Source organism: Diadema antillarum, unplaced genomic scaffold (assembly GCF_040938485.1).
Source record: "Diadema antillarum isolate AM-2024a unplaced genomic scaffold, OU_Dant_1.0 seq00000134_RagTag, whole genome shotgun sequence".
Classification (NCBI taxonomy): Eukaryota; Metazoa; Echinodermata; class Echinoidea; order Diadematoida; family Diadematidae; genus Diadema; species Diadema antillarum.
Window position 1 is genome coordinate 318,562 of NW_027271211.1, and position 11,052 is coordinate 329,613.

Sequence of the window (11,052 nt, forward strand, 5' to 3'; positions counted from 1 at the left end):
TATGATATTGATGTACAAATCTTCTTTAGTGCACTGAAATCGAATGATTCACATGGAAACTAAAGATTTTATTTCATTCTGAAGGTGTTCTGGAAACCAATGCATCTAGAAACTTTTGCAGTCTTGCATAATCTTGCAGAGAAAGTAAAATCTTTACGTGTAGATTAATACATTTGTTTTTTGTAGGATTGGATACATGACTTTATTTAAGTTTACACTTTGTAGATATCTGTTGCAGACTGTCATTGAAACTTGATAGGATGCAGTCAATTAAGGATGAAGCTGAAAAAATAATCTTTGTCCTGATACAAATCTCCATCAATGATACCTTGTCTGAACTGCCCCCCTCCTTCCCCTCCCCTCTTTCCCCCTGCCTGACTGGCAAAGACCTCCAAGATATCTGCTGTGCTACTCTATATCTGTATAATCTGCTTCTTACATATTCAAAAGCTTTGAATCATCAAGCAAGTGAGCCGTTCCATGTGTGTTAGTAGCTGTCGGTAAAAACAGGACACTAAGTCAAAGAAGCGACGAACTGGTATATGGTAGAGAGCTGTATCAGAAGCCGTGTTGTAGATACCAAGTGTTTTGTTGTACATAGATCTTATACCAGAGATTTGTATATCAGTCTTCAGTTCAAGTATATTTTGTCGCTGTACTCTTTTGTTTACTGTGTGGAGGAGTTGAAGGCAGTACCAGATGTGAAGAAACAAAGAAACAGACAACCAAACAAACCCGGCTGCTGTATGTATGATGTTAGGGAGAGTGTAGATGTGTGATGTTTTACAGTCAGTCCACGTTTGTCACAGAGATTGAGGGTACTTTAAAAAAAGATCGCTGTGATCTTTGTAGAGGTTGATAGGTAAATTATGGTAGTTACCTCGTTGAGAATATCATGTGAGTGTGGATCTACCAGAGTTCACCAGACCTTGGTATGATCACCCATAGTCAGAAGGATCTGTCTGTTCAGAGGAGTTTTATAACGTTTTTTGACTGTATACAGTGTAAGAGAGGGATTCTGTGAAACCAGACATAGTCTCCGTGGAACATATCCCTGATGATTGATACAGACCAATCTTTTTTGGTCTAGACTACACTGTACTACTTTTCCAGCTGTGAAATTGAGATACCTTCACACAACAGAAGAACAGGCTTTCAGTGTTGCATATAGCATCATACATCGTTTCATCATATGTATAAAAGCAAAAACAAATCCATGAATGTTTTTGACTCCTTCAACTTCTTTCAGTATTTATCACTTGCTTTCATGGTCACGCACCAACATGTGCTCCGCCTGTTTTTAATTGCTTGTGAATAAAGGCAAAGTTCACTTTAAGATTTTGGCGTATGTTCAGTGCGATTGTATATTTGTGTAGTCTCTGTTGATATATATGTATGTGTGTATGTCTGTGTGTGTGTGCGTGTGTGTGTGCGTGTGTGTGTGTGTGTTTCAAGCCAGGTCTCATGAAACAAGTCCCGTAGCTGTGAATCTACATGAAGCGTTTAAACGCAAATGAGTTAACTTCATTTGTGTTCAGTTGAGATACCTGCAATTAAAGGGATCCCAACTCTCCCGCTTTCGACGGGAGATCTCCTGCCGAAAGCACATTTTTGCAGAATCTCCCATTCTCCAGCTTGAGATTTAATTTCTCCCGCTTGAAATTATTTCTACATTAATTTCATTGTATGTTGAAAAATAAGCCTTAGATAGCACGAGAGAGCATCTAGAACCCTAGACTGCAAGGAACTTTGCGCTTGTAGTGTGCACGAAGCGCACATCAAGTTGGAGTCTTCCGTTTGCTAGGGGGTTTCAGGAGGGAGAATCTCCAGATCAGAAGATGCTTTGGGTTTGGAGTCTCTGGGTTTGGTTGAGACCTAACTTCAGGTTTCTAACATTTTTTGGTGAGATAATAAGAAACCTCATATGAAATGTGAAAGAGCATGTAATTCCAAGAGGAATTCAATGATTATTTGATCATTTGATATCCAAAACAGAGCGATCCTAATAAAAGGTGGGACCCACCTTTTATTGTATTACAATCGCTTTGTTTTACTGTGTTTTTGGATGTCTCAGCCATTTCAAAACCGTTTTTCATCAAATACAGTAAACTTTTAATTAGGTGATACGCTATCAGCGTATCACCTATTGTGATTGTCAAAATCTCTCTTTATTAGGTGATACGCTTTTAGCGTATCACCTATTGTGTTTGTCAAAATCTTCCTTTCTTTCTTTTTATTCTTCTTTCTTTCTGGCACATTTTGTGTCGTGAATATCTCAACATTGACATGACGGAATAGCATGACATTTTCAGTCAACATGTCTCATGACAATATCTAGCCACAATAAGGTTTTCATGACAGTAACGTATCTATGACGTCATCTAGGCGCCATTTTGTGATTTTCGGACATGTTACATGATCGATCATAACTTCATAACTAAAGGACATTTCCGTATCATTTTCGGTAGACATAAAGTTCAGGTCACGCTCAATCTTACTTTGTAATGCTAATTACCAAAGACATCTTTACGCGCGCGTACGCGCGTGTCAAACTTTTTAAAGGCTCAAAACAACTTCCCAATGGGAAATCTCGAAGTTTCAGACAATTTTAAGCGTTCCGCGCATTCGCGTCCGTCCGCGCATTTCCGCGCGCAGTGCGCGTAAGCAACATGAAAATGCACATTTTTTGACAGATTTGGATTCCTGATACATTAAGTAACAATATCCATTGATTTCCGATCAATTTCGACCTATAACAAAGGAATGCGCTGGCGTCAAAGTTGAAATTTTGTGTGCGCGTCTATGTGGAAATATAGCGAAAAACATGTCTTTGTTTATTTCGCCATAGCTCTTTAAAACGTCAGGTGACCCTATGATTTTATTGCATATTACAAAAGCATATGAATTGAAAATAACGTTTCAAGTATCAATATTTCCCTAAATACATTATGACGTCATCATATCATCATCTGAAATCAAAAAAGTGGAATTAATTTTTTTGAGGTACTGTTTCTGACATTCATTTGCTCGTATCTCTGTTGTTTAAGCTCAATATTATCCCAAATTCAGATATGTTGTACTTTGAACATTTGCCTTTCAAGTCCATGTCATAGTTTTGAAATTTGATGACGTCATCATGCTTTAAATTGTGTTTAAAGGTAAAGACGCAAAATCGGACAAGTTTACGTGTTATGTCTATGGGAGGTGATTTTTTTTTAAACCATGCATTGACTTGACAACGTTTAAGCACCTTTATCTCAGCTGATTTTGCTTCATTTCCTCTGAAACTTAAGTATGTTGTAGCTGTGACAATAAGCTGCAGTAATCATGCATTTTATTCTTTGAAATCTCCTCATGAGGTTGACAATTTTGCAATTTAAAACTGAAAATGAGAATGGAATGCGGACGAAACGATTCCTGATTCATCTTTCACGTACATAAGTTTACGTTCCTCTAATTTTCTCGTCGAGACGTATGGCCGAGTGGTTAGAGGCGTCGTCTCAGAAACGTGAGGTTGCACACGTACGGGTTCGATCCTCACAAGAGCAGGAAAGAAAATAATTATTTTTTTTTTTACATTTTTTTCTTCAATGGAGTACTACACCTTCGTCCATGTAGAAGTCACGTTTGCATGTAAACACACCTATACGCACACACTCACACAGTATACCTTTGTTTTGCGTTGGAGACTGCATTACTTCGACTGCTGCAGAATTTTGCAGGCTGGGCTTTTCAAACTGATATAGTATATTGTAACAAAATGAAATTTGTTCATATCAATTCAGTAACACAATGTAGTCGTAGTTACTTTGTGCTGATTTATACATGTAACAAGTTATACATTGTAAAAAAGGTATTTGCATTGTTCCTTTAAGTCAGTCTTCTGTATTGATGATTATTTGTCAATTAGTGGTTTTTGTGGAGTTTCAGATAGTGAAAAAAAGTATGGATGATAAGTGCAGCGATAATTCCTACAGTTAGTTCAAAGTTGTGTTACAGATGTTTGATACATACATTTAGCATTGTGTGTGTGTGTATATACGTGTGTATACAGGTTGGCCGTATGACACATTCTAGACAATTAATCTTAATTAATTAGCAAACGTGATCAGCTATGGAACTGAATATGGTACTAATGTATGATGTTAATGATTCTAATTTAACTGTGACGAGTTTAAAGGGATAGCATAACTGTGTGTAAAAATAAGGCAATTATAAGGAAATTTTAGGGGAATTTGATAACCATGCCTACAATAACTTCATACAGGTACTAATACCTGCCTCATATTCAAGTGATATATCGTTATGTCAATAGCAAACTGACAACGTACGATGAATGTGTTATATATTGAACAACTGTCTTTCAAGTCCATAACGTTCCCCATATTTTCTTGTCGAGACGTATGACCGAGTGGTTAAAGGCGACGTCTCAGAGACGTGAGGTTGCGGGTTCGAACCCCACAAGATCACGAAACAAAATACTTAGCTATTTTACTGTTTTTTTTCTTCAATTTTGTATTACATATTCGTCCATGTAGAAATCACGTTCGTATATAAACGCACCTATACACACACACAGACACACACACACACGCCATATCCCTCTTTTTTGTGTGTTGGAGACCACATTGCTTCGACTGCAGCAAAATTTTGCAGGTTGACTTTGTCAAACCGATCATAGTATGTAATGACGACGACGGAGGTGTTGTACTTTGAACAATTGTCTTTCAAGACGATGTCATTGTTTTGTAATTTGATGACGTCATCACACTGAAAATTGTGATTAAAGGCAAGGTATCAAAACCAGCCGATTATAGGTTTTATGTCTGTGGGACGTATTTTTCCCAAGTTGCCAGAAATGGCATAGCGACCTCAGTCGTTACAAGGCCGCTTTTCAGTCTAGCAATGCAATAGATGTTCACACGGCCACGTTAGTTGAGTGGGCATTGACTTTCCCCCCGTTATATCTATACATTGTTTGTTTTTTTTTGTCTTACCATTTCCGTGGATGACCCGTGGCCGAGTGGTTACAGAAACGGTTTCGCATGCACGCTCAATATAACTTCAAGGTGCCTATATCTCATTCTTTTCTTTGTCGATCACAGATGACTGTCATCTGGTGACCACAAGCGTATCACCTAACTCGTCCTCAATGTGACGAGTTTTCATGTCTCGTTTTTTATTCTTCTTTCTTTCTGGACAATTTTGTGTCGTCAATATCTCAAGAATGACATAACGAAATAACATGACATTTTCAGTCAACATGTCTCATGACAAAATCTAGCCACAATAAGGTTTTCATGACAGTAACATATCTATGACGTCATCTAGGCGCCATTTTGTGATTTTCGGACCTTGTCACATGATCGATCATAACTTCATAACTAGATGTCATTTCTGTATCATTTTCGGTGGACATGAAGTTCAGGTCACGCTCTATCTTACTTTTTAACGCTAGTTACACAGGTCATCATTACGCGCGCGTAAGCGCGCGTCAAAATTTTAAAAGGCTCAAAACGACTTCCCAATGGGAAATCTCGAAGTTTCAGACAATTTTAAGCGTTTCAAACATTTTCTCGCGTGCGCGTCCGTCCGCGCAATTCCGCGCGCAGAGCCCGTAAGCAACATGAAAATGCAATTTTTTTGACTGATTTGGATTCCTGATACTTTGAGTAACAATATCCATTGATTTCCGATCGATTTCGACCTATAACAAAGGAATGCACTGGCGTCAAAGTTGAAATTCCACGTGCGCGTCTTTCTGCAAATATAGTGAAAAAACATGTCTTTGTTTATTTCGCCATGGCTCTTTAAATCGTCCGTTGACCCTATATTTCTATTGCATATTACAAAAGTATATGAATTGTAAATAACATTCCTGGTATCAATATTGCCAGGAAAACGCGATGACGTCATCATATCGTCATTTTAGATGAAAAAAGTGGAATTGATTTTTTTGAGGTACTGTTTCTGACATTCATTTGCTCGTATCTCTGTTGTTTAAGCTCAATATTATCCCAAATTCAGATATGTTGCAGTTTGAACATTTGCCTTTCAAGTCCATGTGATGGTTTTGAAATATGATGACGTCATCACACTAGAAATTGTGATTAAAGGCAAAGACTCAAAATCAGACAAGTTTACGTGTTATGTCTATGGGAGGTGATTTTTTTTTTTAAACCATGCATTGACTTGACAACGTTTAAGCACCTTTACCTCATCTGATTTTGCTCCATTTCCTCTGAAACATAAATATGTTGTAGTTTAGACAATAAGCTTTAGTAATCATGCATTTTATGTTTTCAAATCTCCTCATCAGGTTGACAATTTTGCAATTTAAAACTGAAAATGAGAATGCAATCTGTACGGAACGATTCCCAATTTTTCTTTGCAACTGTATATTGATCGAATCCACGCTGCCACTTGTGAGAAATTGAATAGCGCCATCACAAGTCGACACTGTCACAATAGTATTTACATTTAAGTTTTGCACTCGATCTTCAGGACAGCAATGTGGCATAATCTGTTAGCGCGCTGGTTCTTCATAACGCCATACCGGAAGGCGAGAGGTTCGACCCCCGCAGGACTTTTATCCGTTCTTTCTTCTTTTTTTTTCTCTCTTTTTTTTTCGGCAGTTCAGCTTTACTCCGATGTCATTTATCGTATTATTTTATCAAGTGTACGTAACCCGTGAACACGGCTGCTCTATTTCCCTTGCTTTGTATTGGAGTTTGGAGATTGGGTTTGCTTCAATAATTTTGTCACACTTAATGTTGTAAATTTCCCCTTGTTACAGTGTCCCGCTTGCCACGATTCGTTTTCTCTTTCCTTTTCTCTTCATTTGTTCTTGTTATACTGTAGCAGAATATTTAGGAACGTGTTCGTTTACATAACTAACATGAATGGGAACTGAATTAATTAACTCTAGTCCAGGTGCATGGCGTCTCGCTTATCTCTTTGGAATTCCAGGTTATTGTTTGACCAAATAACGGAGTTAAAGACAGGCAGGGAAGGAAGTGACTTGATATTGCTTCATAATGAGGAATTTCGGGCAACACCTTTCCAAGTGTAGTGATTATGACGGGGTTCTCTGTCGTTTATTTTCGTCATGGCTGTTTCACTAGTTAGCCATAGGTGATATTATGTTGCTGGCATCTGGGAGAATAGAACAGATCAGTACCAAACTGGAATAGCCCTATAAGCAATGTGGTAAGCGTTCAATTTTTTGCATCATCTTTCTTCTTTAAAGTCAATCACTACTGATCGAAATACGCAATATAATATGACACGTTCCACTGGTAGTTTAGGCAAAGGGAGTTAATGCATGATGCAATGATAAATGTGCTACCATTGATTTTAGAGACGTCATTGTGGTGTGGTACTGGTGATGGTAAGGGAACCATAGATTGCTTTTAAAGTAATGAGACAATCATTGGACCTTTGCATCAAGACCGTATTCCCATCTAGAATATAATGCATGTTCGTGCGGCGTTTTTTTTTTAATCCTGACGTGGACATTTTTTTTTCTTGTTTTTAATTTAAGAATGTTATATCTAAATTTGTTTCTTTCCCCTAACATTTGTTTTTTGTTGAATATAGAGTTAGACGTTCCGTGATCGAGTAGAAGAGCAGCGATTTAGTTACAGTTTCAATGCATCTTGTTTACCATCTTCTCTGACATTAAATTGATGGTTTTTATATTTGACATTGTCTGTCTATTTGCCAGTTTATGCTCATAAACCACTGCTATAACAACTAATACATTTGCTTCACCTGTCACACGCAATGACATGGATTGCAGTTGTGCATGCAGTTTTCCTTTTGCCACCTCTCGTTTTTCTCTCCCCTTTTCCCTCACTTTGGTTTTGTTATACTGCAGATGGGAATGATTACAATAGCATAACCCAACTTAAAGTAGGAATGAGAACTGAATAAATTAACTCTGGGCCAGGTGTATATAGCGTCTCGCTCATCTCTTTGAAATTTCAGGTTGCCATTGTTCGACCAACGGAGTTGAAGACAGGCTTTATGTTGCTATAGAGGTATCTCGCGCCACATGAATGGAATGCATACGCTGTTTAGTATTAGTAATACACTTTTTCATGCCCATCCCTGCCAATAAAAGTGTGTTTGACGGGGTTCTGTGTCATTCTGCCTACGAGAAAGCAAAGTTTTATTTTCGCCATGGCTGTTTCTCTATGCGTAGCCGTGGGTGATGGGTGTTGTTGGCATCTGGGCAGTAAAGAACCGAGTATCATGCTATAATACCCCCCCCCCCCCGTTAGGTTCTAAGCGTTCAATACGGTGATATATCTTTCTTCTTTATTATATCGATCACTGCTGATGGAATTACAGAATTATGTTATGACACGTTTCACTCAAAGCTTAAAAAACAAAGTTTATGCACGATACAAGTAATGGTGCATGAGTCCTATAGGCCATTGATTTTAGATGAGAAATTATGATATGCCTAAAGTAGTGGTGTCATTGATTAGGAATTAATGACACGATTAAGCACTCCTTCCACTTCTAACTGTCCCCTTTGAATGTGTGTCGATCACGTGAGATCGTCATAAATTATCATTCACGTATAAGCTTACGTTCAAAGTGTACTCTTAGTTGGAGGAGACCTATAGTTACATGGTTAAAGGTGATGTTTTGCCCTTTTCTCTTTAATTGAGGTATCACTTTCGTCCAGGATAAATCACATTCTCATGTAAACAGACTCACTTGCTCTATATCCCCTGTTTTGTATCGGAGGCTTCATTGGTTTTACTGCTGGTAAATCTCACAGGCTTGTATATAGTTGTAAGAGCTCTCTGAACTGATCATTGTGATAGCAAGATTAGAGGGAGTCATATTGGTTATGTAAATAATGGTCAAAGGTCATGTTTTAAAAGGCCACTGTTAAAGCCAGGATGGTTATAAACACTTAATTGTCATGTTTTATTTGTACGTGCCGAGGATCACTTGGACCCCGTTTACAGTGCGAGGCTCGGCCGCGTTCGGTGTAAACGCGCAAAAGGCCAAATGCGGGGCCAAAATTGGCCTCGCATTAGGCCACGCTCTGGAGGTGGTCTCGGCCGCGGCCGAGCCGCGGTCGCGCCCGGCCTTTTTCTCAGTGTAAGCGCAAACTGGGCTAAATGCGCGGCCAATTTTAGTCTGGCTTCCAAACCCTCGCCTGTACTATTTCGCTATTCAGGATATTAACTACTTCAACGTCGAAAACTAGTATAGTTTAAGGTGGTTTTGTCCTGCAAAGGATTTTCTCCTTCGACAAAGGCCTTTGCCCGAACGGCGACTTCGTCGCCACGGAATTCAGTTGGCAAAGGATCTGAAAACCAGACAATACCAAATTGCGTTTGTTTAAAAGGGTAGAGCGCCACTACGACAAAATATTGAAAGGTTCGAATCAAAAGCGCGGCCGAGCCCGGCAGTGTAAACGGACTAAATTGCGGGGCTCGGCCTCGCAATTGAGGTTGTCCTTGATTGCAGCTCGGCCGCGGCTCGGCCCAGCCCCGCACCGTAAACGGGGTCTAAGTTTATGCACTGTAAGTACTCAAAAAGTCCGTAAATCGACTTAGTCGCACACGCACAGAATTTCCACTTAGTTTGTGTGACAGAAAAACAAATGTGATCTGAATAATGTAGGCCCAAAAAAGTTCAACTAAGTATCTCATTAGAACTTCAAGGTTCTGTATTACATTCTTTTCTTTGTCGATCACGGATGACCGACATCTGATGACCCCAAGCGTATCACCTAACTCGTCTTCAGTGTGACGAGTTTCATATCTTTTCTTTTTATTCTTCTTTCTTTCTGGACAATTTTGTGTCATCAATATCTCAAGAATGACATTACGGAATAACATGACATTTTCAGGGAACATGTCTCATGACAATATCTAGCCACAATAAGGTTTTCATGACAGTAACATATCTATGACGTCGTCTAGGCGCCATTTTGTGATTTTTGGACCATGTTACATGATCGATCATAACTTCATAACTAAAGGTCATTTCTGTATCATTTTTTGTGGACATAAAGTTCAGGTCACGTTCTATCTTACTTCTTTTGATGCTAATTACCTAGGACATCATTAAGTGCGCGTAAGCGCGTGTCAAAATTTTAAAAGGCTCAAAACAACTTTCCAATGGGAAATCTCGAAGTTTCAGACAATTTTATGCGTTTCAAACAATTTTGCGCGTGCGCGTCCGTCCGCGCATTTTCGCGCGCACAGCGCGTCAGCAACATGAAAATACACTTTTTTTGACAGATTTGGATTCCTGATACTTTGTGCAACAATATCCATTGATTTCTAATCGATTCCTACAAATAACAAAGCAATGCACTTGCGTCAAAGTTCAAATTTCGCCTGCGCGTCTATGTGCAAATATAGTGAAAAAACATGTCTTTGTTTATTTCGCCATAGCTCTTTAAAACGTCAGGTGACCCTATGTTTTTATTGCATATTACAAAAGCATATAAATTGGACTTGACGTTTCAAGTATCATTATTTCCATAATTACATTATGACGTCATCATATCGTCATCTGAAATCAAAAAAGTGGAATTAATTTTTTTGAGGTACTGTTTCTGACATTCATTTGCTCGTATCTCTGTTGTTTAAGCTCAATATTATCCCAAATTCAGATATGTTGTACTTTGAACATTTGCCTTTCAAGTCCATGTCATGGTTTTGAAATTTGATGACGTCATCATGCTTTAAATTGTGTTTAAAGGTAAAGACGCAAAATCGGACAAGTTTACGTGTATTGTCTATGGGAGGTGATTTTTTTAGAAACCATGCATTGACTTGACAACGTTTAAGCACCTTTATCTCAGCTGATTTTGCTTCATTTCCTCTGAAACTTATTTATGTTGTAGATGTGACAATAAGCTGCAGTAATCATGCATTTTATTCTTTGAAATCTCCTCATGAGGTTGACAATTTTGCAATTTAAAACTGAAAATGAGAATGGAATGCGGACCAAACGATTCGTGATTCATCTTTCACGTACATAAGCTTACGTTCCTCTAATTTTCTCGTCGAG